The sequence below is a fragment of the Stomoxys calcitrans genome, chromosome 2, assembly GCF_963082655.1.
Source record: "Stomoxys calcitrans chromosome 2, idStoCalc2.1, whole genome shotgun sequence".
NCBI classification, from domain to species: Eukaryota; Metazoa; Arthropoda; class Insecta; order Diptera; family Muscidae; genus Stomoxys; species Stomoxys calcitrans.
In genome coordinates this window covers 32963301-32977941 of record NC_081553.1, presented here as the reverse complement: position 1 = coordinate 32977941, position 14641 = coordinate 32963301, and positions in this window count along the sequence as shown.

The following is a 14641-nucleotide window of genomic DNA, read 5'->3' as shown; positions in this document are numbered from 1 at the left end:
GAGGCTCAAGCAGTCAAGTCGGATTATCGGTATATATAGAAGCTATATCAAGTTCTTGACCAATTTGAACCGTATTTGGTACAGATGTTGGAAGTCGTAACAGAACACGGCATGCAAATCTACAGCCGTTTTTTACTCTGATAGGAGAATGCTCGGTAGGAAGTGGGGTTATCTCCAAAATGATTTATTGGATGTATACAGCCATTGACAGACCAGGACTGACGTAAGGGGTCACTGGTATAATGGAGGGCCGTGGATAAGGAGAAGACACGTAGGGAGAGAGTTCGAGAAGGTCGACGTACTGCACTGCGTCGAAGTGACAGGGGCACAAAAATCCACACTGCAGGCAGGTCTGGAAGCGATGCTGATTATCAGCCATTGAGGCCTATATTCGTAACTTCGCCACCAAGGTTCCGCTTAGGCTAAGAGAACTCGGCATGCTGAAGAAGGAAGGGTTCGTCCATAGTTCCATTCTGGAAGCCATAGATGCGTAGTGGAGGACTAAGGAAGATTTCAGAGCGACAGACTAACGCCGACAGGAAATATCACATTTAAAATTCACTTTCCCAAGGGGGGTGTGTGGATGAGTGAAGGGCGAGTGCTGTGTTTGTGGAAATGGAGATCGATTTCACTGATAACTCCAGGGACGGGATTGTGGGTTCACATATATATCGGTATATCTCTGAGACTACCAGAGGAGTGTACGGTCTTTCAGGACCGGCATGGGATAGCTGTGAGCACCACATAGTCTTGAACATTGAGGTCCAATTTGTGTAGGGCTCATTGCTGTCACGAGAAGTTTAGCTGCGAGCTACCGGGCGCGTCCACATGTTGCGGATCGAGGAATGCTCCATACGGAGTAGTCGCGGACTATCAGCGGTATCGAGTGGTGAGTCTCAGCGAGAGGCCGGGCAGCATCGGCTCTCGCACAAATACTGAGTACCAATGATGGACGATATGACAAGGCGAGTTATTGGCGCCTTTAAATAACCAATGACCACCATGTTCCAGCATCGTTCGGTTCTTTGGACCGGAACGAGCTTGCTCACCTACAGGATATTGACGTGGATCGCCATTTCCACATGAAAAGGTGGCTACAACAACAACAATGGTCTTTCAGGCAAAGCCCTGTGCCATTACGGTAACCGCAATAGAAATCCTGGGAAAAGATTTATCGTCCTTGAAACTCAGGATTTATGTGGATAATCTGGCGGCGCTCGAGGCCTTAGCTTCGAGAATGGTGAGGTCGAAGCGTGTGGCGGATTGTTTGGAGTCCCTGGCTATGCTCCGGGTGACGCTGCCATGGGTTCCCGGACATGATGAGATTCCAGGAAATAAGGTGGTGGATGAACGTGCCTGAAGGGGTCCGTCTGCGCCATTTGTCGAGCTACTGAATATAGTAGATGAAATGGCCCGTGCGGGGTGGTTGGCGAGAAGATACTCCGTGGATGGGTGCCGGATCGTTTGACCGATCTGGCTTGTCTTCAACCGAAGAAGAACGAGTTACTGGCATTCGATAAGAGGTCGCTGAGCACCTTGACAGGGGTCATAACCGTACAATGTGCTATAGGACGGATGACGGCGCGCATGGTTATACCGCACAATGACTTCTGCAGGAGTTGCCTTAATTATGATAAGGAGGAGACTATCGAGCACTTGCTCTGTTCATATCCGGGTCTGCGGGGGCGGGACGGGACGTGATTTTTCCGACGAGAGATTCGATGAAATTCGGCGAAGGCACATCTGAAGAAGCAGGAAGGAGTCATTCGAGTTTGATAAGAGGTCGCTGAATACCTTGATAGGGGTTATAACCTGACACTGTGCCATAGGCCACATGACGGCACGCATGGTTATACCGCACCATGACTTCTGCAGCAGTTGCCTTGATGAGAATGAGACTATCAAGCAATTGCTCTGTTCATGTTCGAGTGTACGGAAACGCAGGCTCTACCTTGTGGACAGGCGGTTTTTCTGCAATCTGGATCACATTGGGACCATACCTTTGGTCTGAGATTCGTAGACGACAACGGATGGGATGGTTTCGACGTGAGGTACCATGAAATCCTGCGAAGGGACATCTTGAGAAGGACGAAAAAGTTATATGCGTTCGATAAGAGTTGACTGAGCAACTTGACAGATGTCATAACCGGGTACTATGTCATAGGCCGCATGGCGCATAGATGACTTCTTCAGGAATATGAAGAGGCTCTGCTGGACTCAGGGTCCGCAGGGTCGCAGGCTCTCCTTTGGGAAGTCTCCTGTGATTCGTGGACGGCAAGAGGTGGGATGGTTTCGACATGCGGGGCCATGAGATTCTGCGAAGGCACATCCGGAGAAGTACGAAGGAGTTGTTGAAGTTAGATAGGAGGTTGCTGAGCACCTTGACAAGAATCATTACCTATGATACTATGCTATAAGCCGCAAGGCGGCGCGCATAGGTATTCCGCATCTGCAAGAGTTACCTTGATGAGGACGAGACCAGGGAGGACTAGCTTTATTCCAGTACGGACCTGCATGGTCGCGACTCTCCTTTCCAGGGTGGCGGTTTTTCTTCGATCTGTGTGATCTTTCTACCGTATCTCCGGAAATACTCCTGCGCTTCGTGGACGGGATGGGATTATTTCGGCGTGAGGTGCAATGAGTTCCGGTAAAGACACATCCGGAGAAGAACGAAATAGTTACTGGCATTCGATAAGAATTTGCTGAGCACCTTGACAGGGGCCATAACAGGACACTGCATCTGACGGCGCTCTTAAGTATACCGCACAATTTCTTCTGCAGGAGTTGCCTTGATGAGGAGGAGATTATCGAGCTCTAGCTCTGTTCCTGACTGGCTCTGCAGGGATGCAGGCTCTCCATTATGGGGAGATGGTTTTTCTGCGATCTGAGTGATCTTGCTAACGTACCTTTGGGTAGACTTCTGAGATTCGTGGACGGGATGGATGGTTTCGAAGGGAGGTGCAATGAGTTCTGGAGAAGGCACATCCGGATAAGGACGAAGAACTTACTGGCATTCGATAAGAGTTCGCTGAGCACCTTAATAGGATCCATAACCGGACACAGCACCATAGGCTGCATGGCGGCGCGCAGGGGTATACCGCACAATTTTTTCTGCAGGAGTTGCCTTGATGAGGAGGAGATTATTGAGCTCTACCTTTGTTCCTGACCGGCTTTGCAGGGACGCAGCTTCTCTTTTCTAGAGAGGTGGTTTTTCTACGTTCTAAGTGATCTTGCTAACGTATCTATGGGAAGTCCTTTGAGGTTCGTAAACGGGATGGATGGTTTCGAAGGAAGTTGCGATGAGTTCTGGAGAATGCACATCCGGATAAGGACGAAGAAGTTACTGGCATTCGATAAGTGTTCGCTGAGCACCTTAATAGGATCCATATTAAGGTGAAGGCACATATGGATAAGGACGAAGGACTTACTGGCATTCGATAAGAATTCGCTGAGCACCTTGACCTTGAGGTCCGGATACTGTACCATGGGCTGCATGGCGGCGCGTATGAGTAGGAGATTATCGAGTTTTAGCTCTGTTCCTGACCGACTCTGCAGGGACGCAGGGTCTCCTTTCTGAGGAGGTGGTTTTTCTGCGATCTGGGTGATCTTTCGAACGTACCTTTGGGAAGATTCCGGGGTGGATGATTTCAAAGGGAGGTACGATGAGTTCTGGCAAAGGTACATATGGATAAGGACGAAGAAGTTACTGGCATTCGATAAGAATTCGCTGAGAACCTTGACAGAGGTCCGGATACTGTGCATTGGCCGTATATACCGGGCAGTGACTTCTGTCTAAATTGCCTTGATGGGGATGAGGAGAACATTATCTGGCACTTGCTCTGTTCGTGTTGAGGTCTGCTGAGACACTGGCTCTCCTTTCAGGGAAAGCCTCTTTAGATTCGTGGATGGGATATGATGGTTTCGAAGGGAGGTACGATGAGATCCGTCGAAGGCACATACTTGGTTACAAGTACCTGCGAGAAAGACGTTCACCCCCCGCTCTAGTAATCATTCTTCCTGTTACTTTATTCGTGTATAACCTCTGGTTGATACTCTAGATCTCATATTTTTTCCTTACTTTCTCTCTAGGGTATCGAATGGGCCAAACTGACCTTCGAGAGAACTCACCTGTGGTGCGCTACCCTTTCAACCTAACCTAACCTGACCTTCATTTCATCTGTTTCAAAATCGCTATTTTTTCAATATCACCAAACGGAAATCAATTTTCTTGTAGCAAATGTACCCACTTTAATATTTCTGCTATTCATTTCCTTAAAAGTTTAGTTTTGCACCAGCACCCGCAATGCAAATGGCAATCTGGCATTACACAAAACTGTATGTAATGTGGGGGAGAAAATCAAATGGAATGTCAAAACTGAGCAGCCAGACCATGATTGTTTTAGGCGGGCGACTCAATGGGGAGGAGAATATTAGCACCGCAAAGATTAGCAAAGGGACCAACGCATTAGGCATGACATGGCATTGCGTTGATTTGCTTAGCGTTGCGTTAGTGGGAGACAAGGATAAACAAAAATTGAAATATTATATGGTCGACTGGCTAGATGATCCACTTCCGACCTCACCCAAAGAGAGATGTGGTGTAAGGGAGCTGTTTTATAGTGAGCGCAATGCTTTCGTGGTTTGGTTTTTCCTTGGTCATCCATGCATGAGGTTCCTACTTGATTATTGGTAATTAATACTTCGAAGAAGGTAGGGGGTTGCAGAGGGCTTTTTAATACAGAAGGTCTATGTAAACAATTACACTTTAGTGATTTGTTGCCATTGGACAGACTGACTACAGCACACAATGCAAACCCCAAAGACATATTCCTGCGTTTAATGTTTATTCAACTTTGCCTGGCTGTTTGATTGACTGGGCTGCTCGTTTATTGTTGTCTGGCCTTAAGTACAATTCTATTTGGCTTGTAATATGGATGATGATGATGATGGTGATGGCGGTTGAGGGGATTAAGACCCTTTGGTTTTCTACTGCGGTACTTGAAGTTTAATTATTTTTGTTTGGTTTGTAATTTAGTTTTTTAATGTTCTCCTTGAAGTAGAAGACTAGCATCTACCTCTCTTTGCCTTTTGATGTTTGTTTATCTTAAACTATGGACTCATCCATATGTAGGAGGTCAGCATTTGGTACTTTTTTATGCTTCACAACAACTCTGAGGTGGGGAAAAGTATTGAAACTATTTATTTTCTGCCTTTGACCAATGGTCTGCAAAGGCAGAAGGTAGAGATTGGCAAAGAACAATGGTCGTTCTCCTTGAGCTAATGGCAAACATTTTTCATAAGGACCATATCGGACCATTGCATGGCTGCCATACTTAAAAGTGTAGGAAGACTATTTACCCCACATGGAGTTTTGCTGAGTGACAAATCACATAGAGCAGCATTTAGTAAAATTTTATTTAATATATGACTTTTGTTTTATATTGAACTGCTTAAGATTCCTTAGATTAAAAGAATTACACAACAATTTTAATTGGCTTCTAGAGTAATTTAAGAGATTGCCAATTGATTTTACCAAGGATTGCGATCAAGAAGCGAAAATCATTATTCAATCGAAACATGACGTCAAACATGTTAAGAATATTTGTCTCGAAATTTAACATAAACTTTTTATACCCTCCACCATAGGATGGGGGTATACCACTTTCGTCATTCTGTTTGTAGTATCTAGAAATATGCGTCTGAGACCCCATACAGTATTGGGTTGCCCAAAAAGTAATTGCAGATTTTTCATATAGTCGGCGTTGACAAATTTTTTCACAGCTTGTGACTCTGTAATTGCATTCTTTCTTCTGTCAGTTATCAGCTGTTACTTTTAGCTTGCTTTAGAAAAAAAGTGTAAAAAAAGTTTATTTGATTAAAGTTCATTCCAAGTTTTATTAAAAATGCATTTACTTTTTTTTAAAAAATCCGCAATTACTTTTTGGGCAACCCAATATATATACTTGATCGTCATGTCATTTTAAGTCGATCTAGCCATGTCCGTCCGTCTGTCTGTCGAAAGTACGCTAACTTTCGAAGGAGTACAGCTAGCCGCTTGAAATTTTGCACAAATGCTTCTTATTAGTGTAGGTCGGTTGGTCCATGTTTTGATATAGCTGCCAAATAAACCGATCTTGGTCTTGACTTCTTAAGCCTCTAGAGGGCGCAATTCTCTTCCAATTGGACTGAAATTTTGCACGTGGTAGTTTGGTATCACTTCCAAAAACTGTGCTAAGTATGACTCAAATCGGTTCATAATCTGGTATAGCTATCATATGAACCCATCTTGGATCTTGTCTTCTTGAATCAATAGAGCGCGCAATTCTCATCCGATTTGGCTGAAATTTTGCATGAGGTATTTTGTTATGACTTCTAATAACTGTGCTAAGTATGGCGGAAGTCGGTATAGAGCCTGATATAGCTGCCATATAAACCGATCTTGGATCTTGACTTCTTGAGCCTCTAGAGGGCGCAATTCTCATCCGATTTGAGTGAAATTTTGCACGTGGTGTTTTGGTACCGCTTCCAACAACTTCGCTAAGTATGGTTCAAATCGGTCCATGTTTTGATATAGCTGCCATATAAATCAATCTTGGGTCTTGACTTCTTGAGCCTCTAGAGGGCACAATTCTTGTCCGAATTAACTGAAATTTTGCACGTAGTGTTTTGGTATCACTTCCAACAACTGTGCTAAGTATGACTCAAAACGGTTTATAATCTGGTATAGCTATCATATGAACCGATCTTGGATCTTGACTTCTTGAACCAAAAGATCGCTCAATTATCATCCGATTTGGCTGAAATTTTGCATGAAGTGTATTCTTATGACTTCCAATAATTGTGCTAAGTATGGCGTAAATCGGTATAGAACCTGATATAGCTGCCATATAAACCGATCTGGGATCTTGACTTCTTAATCCTCTAGAGGGCGCAATTCTCATCCGATTTGGCTGAAATTTTTTACAACAGCTTCTCTCATGACCTTCAACATACGTGTCGAATATGGTCGGAATCGATCAATAGCTCGATACAGCTCCCATATAAACCTATCTCCCGATTTTGCTTTTTGAGCCCCTACAAGGCGGAATTCTTATCCAAATGGACTGAAATATTTCACAATGACTTCCACAATGTTCAGCATTCATTTATTATCCGAATCGGACTATAACTTGATATAGCTCCAATAGCATAACAGTTCGTATTCAATATTCTTTGTTTGCCTAAAAAGAGATACCGCGCATAGAACTCGACAAATGCGATCCATGGTGGGGGGTATATAAGATTCGACCCGGCCGAACTTAGCACGCTCTTACTTGTTTAGATAACAACTGGCACACTACTTACTTTAGGATAGGTTAGGTTCAAGTGGCAGTGCGCCATCAGACTCACTTGGACGTTTTCGTCCATTGTGATACCACAGGAACAAAAGAAGGAAGATGCCTTCTAGTTCCTACCGTTGAACCATCCAGATCGCTTTAGAAAGCCCAATAACTTGCAAATGTTCACATCCGCTAAATCAGTCAGGTTCTCAAAGAAATGAGAAGCTAAAGTGGAACTCCTTTTCACTGCTAGTAGGACACGGACACAGAAGAGGTTCTATAGTCTTTTGTTCTTCGATGTCCTTCGATAGCTTCTGCAAAAGTCGTTGCTGGCAACCTTCAGTCTGTCGGCATGTTTTCGAATTAGACAGTTACCAGTCATGACGGAAACAATGACTGAGATGTTTGTTCTATTCAATGACAGCATAGCGGTAGATTTCTTCAAGTCTAGATTATCCCACATAGTTTTGGAATGCTCACAGCCCTCTCTTTATGAGCATCTATCATTCGTTGTCCTTCGGGCCTGGTCCGGAAAACTTAACTTACATGTCAGCTATTTTCGAATAAGACGTTTGAACTCAGATCATGTAAGAATTTAAAAGTCGAACAGACTTATTATTTAATCGGCTTCACCTAAACATATTTCTTAATCCAACATCGAGGTCGCAATCTTTTTTATCGACATGAACTCTCCAAAAAAATTACGCTGTTATAGTGACCTGTCATGAAGGAAACAATGACTGAGACGTTTGTTCTAGTCAATGACAGCAAAACGGTAGACCTCTTCTAGTCTAGGTTAGGACACATAGTTTTGGAATGCTCACAGCCCCCGCTTTGTGACCATCTATCATTCGTTGTTCTTCGGCCCTGGTCCTGAAAACTTAGCTTACATGCAGCTAGAGGCATCTCCACAGATTCCAGTATCCCTGGAATGTGTAGGATAGTTTCTAGTCTCGTAAACTCATCCGCTTTACAATTCCTTGGGATATATCTGTGGCCCGGCATCCAGGACAGGTGAATTTTGAACTGTTCAGTTATCCCGTTGGTAGATAGTCGAGGGCGGTTTTTGTGTTCAGAAATACGTTCTCCAGGGATTTAATGGCTGCCTGGCTGTCTGAGAAGATATTTATGCCAATGGTCGTAATGAGATTATATATTAGCTATTCGACGGCTTCCTTTATTGCAAGGATCTCGGCTTGATACACACTACAGTGGTCCGGTAATCTTTTCGATATGACCAGTTCTAGATCTTTAGAGTACACCCCTAAGCCCACCTGGTCGTTTAGTTTGTAACCATCCATATAGAAGTCTAGGCAACTTCTATTACCAGGGATATCGTAGTTCCAATCGGTTCTATCAGGAAAAGTGAATCCACACTGCCTGGAATATCGGATATTGTATCAAGGATAACACAGTGTCCGTAGCCGCCACATGACCAAAGAGAGAGCTCCCTTAGCCTCTCGGGAGTTGTCGCAGCAATTTGTCTATCCACAATATTCGGAGGCATTAGATGTAGCTTTCAATTCAGTGCATCGGATGGTGTCGTCTTCAGTGCAGCTGTGATGCACAAACAAACCATCCTTTGGATCCGGTTAAGTATAGAGCAGTAGATGGACTTTTGAAGCGCCGTCCACCAGACCACAACACCATATAGCATTTTAGGCGGAAAACTGCAGTATATACCCAATGCATGACACGCGGTCTAAACCCCCAACTTTTGTCAATGGCTCTCTTGCAGGTGTATAAGGCTTGGATTTGAAGTTTAATTTCCTGTCCAGCAAAACTCCCAGGTATTTTGCGCTTTCTGTAAATGGAACATTCTCTCCTCCCAAGGAGACAGGTTCCACTGTAGGCAACTTGTATCTCCTGCTGAAAGGAACTACTTTTGTCTTGCATGGATTTATACCTAGACCATTTTCGGTAGCCCACATTGCTGTTGCAGGTAGAGCTTCTTGAAGTATATCTCCTAAAGTGCTGGGAAGTTTCCCCTAACCGCAATTGCCACGTCATCAGCATACGCGTCCACTTTTACGCATTTTTCTTTCAAAGACAATAATATATTGTAAATGACTAAATATGGAGGCCACTGTAGCGCAGAGGTTAGCATGTCCGCCTATGAAGTTGAACGCCTGGGTTCGAATCCTGGCGAAACCAACAGAAAACATTTTCACCGGTGGCTTTCCCCTCCTAATGCTGGCAACATTTGTGAGGTAATATGCCATGTAAAACTTCTCCCCGAAGAGATGTCGCACTGCGGCACGCCGTTCGGACTCGGCTATAAAAAGGAGGCTCCTTATCATTGAGCTTAAACTTGAATCAGACTGCACTCATTGACAGATGAGAAGTTTGCCCCTGTTCCTTAGTGGAATGTTCATGACAATATTGGCAATTTGCAAATGACTATCTTTCAAAGTATAGAAGACAGAACACCTCCTGGAGATGTTCCTTTGCTGATCCATCTTTTTAGATTCACAGATCCCAAGCGTGCCATAATGCACCTTTTAGTAAGTTATTAATGGACTTTCTTACGATAGAGTTGATGCCTAGAAACTCCAACTCCTTTATAATTGACGTCGGTTTTTGCTTCCTTACTTTGCTTTACTTCGATACTATACTCGGAAAAAAATGCAAACGTTGTTCCCCATAGCATATCCAAATAAGCTTCTGAAACCATGCTCCTCTACAAATGATAAATAAATTCCACCCCAAAAGAGTGATGGTATCAATAGACCTTTACCATAGACTTCAATTGTTAATCTTCTTTTCATTTCCCCCAAGAATTTTTTTCTTAAAAAAAAAGAAACTTAAAACTTTGTTGGCACTTAACTCCTAACTACCTAACCATGATTAATATTACATTTGAATGGGTATACTCCATCTGACTTTAGGAAACTCAAACTAATTTATTGACAAATATATGACACATAAATGTCGGCACTTCTTAATTAGGTAAGTCATTAGGGAGCAGAACAACTGAAGCACAATGCCTTGTCTGCATTGCCAGCGGGCACTTGAAAACGGAGCAGACCATTCTTTGAAAATATCTGTACATTGTATTTTTTATATGGTGGCGATGGTGGTGTGGTAGCTGTGAAAACCCCTTTTTTCCTAAAGAGTCTACATCAAGCGTAAAAAAGCAGCGCTATACCCTGGGCAGAACAAATGATGCTATTAAATTACAAACGACTCACTTGGTAATATACAACTCGTTAAATATTCATTTACAATGTTATGAAAGATGTTTTTTTTTGGAGTAGGGAGGACAAACGTAGGACTGCTATGAATTCGGTCTCAATTCATCTACCATGCGTAGAAAGATGTCACAAAATTGGAAAAAAAATCATTTAGTTGTACATTTTCCAACAACGCTATATTGTGCATATATTGGGTTGCCCAAAAAGTAAGTGCGGATTTTTTTAAAGAAAGTAAATACATTTTCAATAAAACTTAGATTGAACTTTAATCAAATATACCTTTTTTACACTTTTTTTCTAAAGCAAGCTAAAAGTAACAGCTGATGACTGACAGAAGAAAGAATGCAATTACAGAGTCACAAGCTGTAAAAAAATTTGTCAACGCCGACTATATGAAGAATCCGCGATTACTTTTTGGGCAACCCAATATTTGTGTGGTTTTTGTAATGCACAGTAGTTTTAACACAGAATAAGTTTTAAAATTTGACAAAATTATGTATAAAAATTAAATTTTTACATAATTTTATTCGAAAGTAAAATATTGATTGAAAAATAAAATTTGAGAAAATTCTTCTTTTACACAAAAAAAAAAAAAAAAAATAAAAATCGTTTTCAATCACGACATCAATGGATCCAATTAATTTTTTAATTGAAACTGCTTAAATCACGAAAATGATGACATCAATAACAGTTTTTGAAAAAGGCGATTAAAAAATTGTTCAATAAAAAGTTGCATATTCGAATAGAAAAATGATATAAAATTTTTGAAATTTCATTAAATTTTTTAATTGATCCCATTAAAAAAAATGATTGAAATTTTCGAAATATCCAATGAGTTTTTTTAGCTCGATCAAATGAATATCAGATTGGTATTCCATAATTGTTGTTTGTGGGAGGTTTTTGAGAGAAGAGGTGGACCCCAAATACCTTTCATTTGAGCTCCACGTGGTTGGTATATATGCCCAATTTAGGGGTATTTTGGGGAGTGGGGTGGTCCGCCAAACCCTGAAAATATATCAGCATCGTGCTCTACTATCAAATATGATTTATTTGAACCCCATATTGCCATTGGCCTCAAAATTGGATATTAAATTCCTTTTCTAATCTCAAATACCTTTCATTTAAACTCCTTATTGCAAAAGTCCGCAAAAAATTCCGGTTTAAGATATGGACCCTAAAAACTATCAATATATACTCCCTTTAAGACGCAAAATTGTCGTGGTGAGCAAATACGTTCTATTTGAGCTTTGTTAGGGGGGTGTGAGCCATCGTAGCGCAGAGGTTTGCATGTCCGCCTATGACGCTAAACGCATGGGTTCGAATCCTGGCGAGACCATCAGAAAAAATTTTCAGCGTTGACTTTCCCTCCTAATGCTGGCAACATTTGTGAGGTACTATGCCATGTAAAACTTTTCTCCAAAGAGGTGTCGCACTGCGGCCGTTCGGACTCGGCTATTAAAAGGAGGCCCCTTATCATTGAGCTTAAACTTGAATTGGACTGCACTCATTGATAGGTGAGAAGTTTGCCCCTGTTCTGAATGTTCATGGGCAAAATTTGCATTTGTATTTATGGGGGTGGGATGTCCCCTAGGTAGTTGGTCCCGAATGTTGATATCAGATTCGTGGTCTACTCCCAAATACCTTTCATTTGAGCCCCATATATCCATAGTCGGCAAATCCCCGGTTTCGTGGGTGTTTTGTGTTCTACTCTAAAATACTTCTTATTACCAAATACGTCCTACGGTGGTATTATGGGGTGGGTTGGTCCCATAGAAACTTTTTTCCGAATATTCATATCAGATTCGTGGGGTACCTTCAAAGACCTTTCATTTGAGCCCCATGTTGCTATGATCGTAAATTTGTGCTCTTTGAGGGGAGTTTTTGGGGAGAGGCGGCCCCCAAAACACGTGGTTCCACATTTGGATATCATATTCGTATTCTACACTCAAATACCTTCTATAAGTCCTCTGTTTGGAAGATTTTTTTAGGGAGGGGCGGCCCCCCACTACTTGGTCGCACATTTTGATATCAGATTCGTATTCAGTTGAGTCCCATATTACCATGGTCGGTTAATATTTCCGATTTAGGGGTTTTTTGGGGGTTGGGGAGGTCCACCGTATTCGTATTCTACTCGTAAATACATTTCAGTTGAGTCCCATATTACCATGGTCGGTAGAGGCGGCCCCCAAAACACGTGGTTCCACATTTGGATATCATATTCGTATTCTACACTCAAATACCTTCTATAAGTCCTCTGTTTGGAAGTTTTTTTTAGGGAGGGGCGGCCCCCCACTACTTGGTCGCACATTTTGATATCAGATTCGTATTCAGTTGAGTCCCATATTACCATGGTCGGTAAATATGTCCGATTTAGGGGTGTTTTGGGGGTTGGGAAAGTCCCCCGTATTCGTATTCTACTCGTAAATACCTTTCATTTGAGTCCCATATTGTCGTGATTGGCCAATATATTGGGTTGCCCAAAAAGTAATTGCGAATTTTTCATATAGTCGGCGTTGACAAATTTTTTCACAGCTTGTGACTCTGTAATTGCATTCTTTCTTCTGTCAGTTATCAGCTGTTACTTTTAGCTTGCTTTAGAAAAAAAGTGTAAAAAAAGTATATTTGATTAAAGTTCATTCTATGTTTTATTAAAAATGCATTTACTTTCTTTTAAAAAATCCGCAATTACTTTTTGGGCAACCCAATATATATATGGTAGGTTTTGGGGTGGGATGTCCCCCCTAGGTAATCCATTCGAACTTTGGATACCAAATTTTTGTTTTTATAGGTTACTATAAAAGATCACACAGAATTTCGCTTAAATCACTCCACCCATCTCAGAGATCTAGAGTTTCTAAAAATAAGGGTATAGGGAGGTACTGTCTAGACCACTAAAAATGTTTTCTTTTTGTCACTCGATTCGTTCGCCAATTAAATGAAAACAGCTGTTGTAGCAAACTAATCGAGTGACAAAAAGAAAAAAAGGTAGTGGTCTAGGCCGTTATTGTTAAATTGAAAAAGATAAAATTTTCAATCATTCAATTCTCAATGCTTGAGTTTTCGTATAATATCATAACGAAATATAAAGGAAGTTATAACAAAACATCTCATACAAAATTTCGGCAAAATCGGATAAGAATTGCGCCGTTTAGAGGCTCAAAAAGTCAAGATCCCAGATCGGTTTATGTGGCAGCTATATCAAAACATGGACCGATATGGCCCATTTACAATCCCAACCCACCTACACTAATGAGAATATTTTATTTTATTTTATATTATTTTATTTTACTTTATTTTATTTTTTATTTTTCTATTTTATAGGCCACGCATTGAATTTATTTTCGAAAAATCAGTATCCTTCCAACCGTCTGTTGCAAGCAAACTATCACCATTGAACGGATTGACTGTTTTTATTTTTAAGCTCAAATATATTATTTTACTATTATTATCTTCCAAATCACTGTTTAAAACCGCGCTGGTCTTCTCTTACCTTCACTCTCATTTTTGCTTATTAAAAAACAAACACACGTTTTTAACACCCGCCGAGATTGAGGCGCCTTACCATATCTTCTTATGAGAGAGTCAATATGGCGTTGGGTTTTTATTATTGTCAGACACTGATATGTAGAATAAAGAACTTGTAGTGGTCTTATTAGATATTCCTTAACAACAATAAACATAAACATTACGCGTAGTTACTGCTTGTATGTGGGATAAACCCAACTACAAATGCTCTCTGTACTTCTTCTCCACCCTATCATTTTTTACAATTTTGACACCTCTGACTTAAAGTCTTGGAAAAAGTCATATAAAATCATTGTTATGAATTCATAAATTTTATGGATGACACTTGGCATGAGTCGTTCTCTTATTTGTAAGTACTTGTCTGAAGGCAGCGTTTATCTTATTGTAGTTCCTCCTTCTATTCCTCCTACTACTGCTCTTGCTTCTACTGTTTGATGGAATAATAAAATATGGTTTATTTTCTTGCTCGTGCACTAAAACAGCAGGAGATTCTCTGCCATCAAAGACTGTAGTCTTTGGATACTAATGGAGACGAGAGTCTCCTGTCATCATCTTGGAAGACATTAAATTTCTACATCATCAACATCATTGGCTATTGTCGGT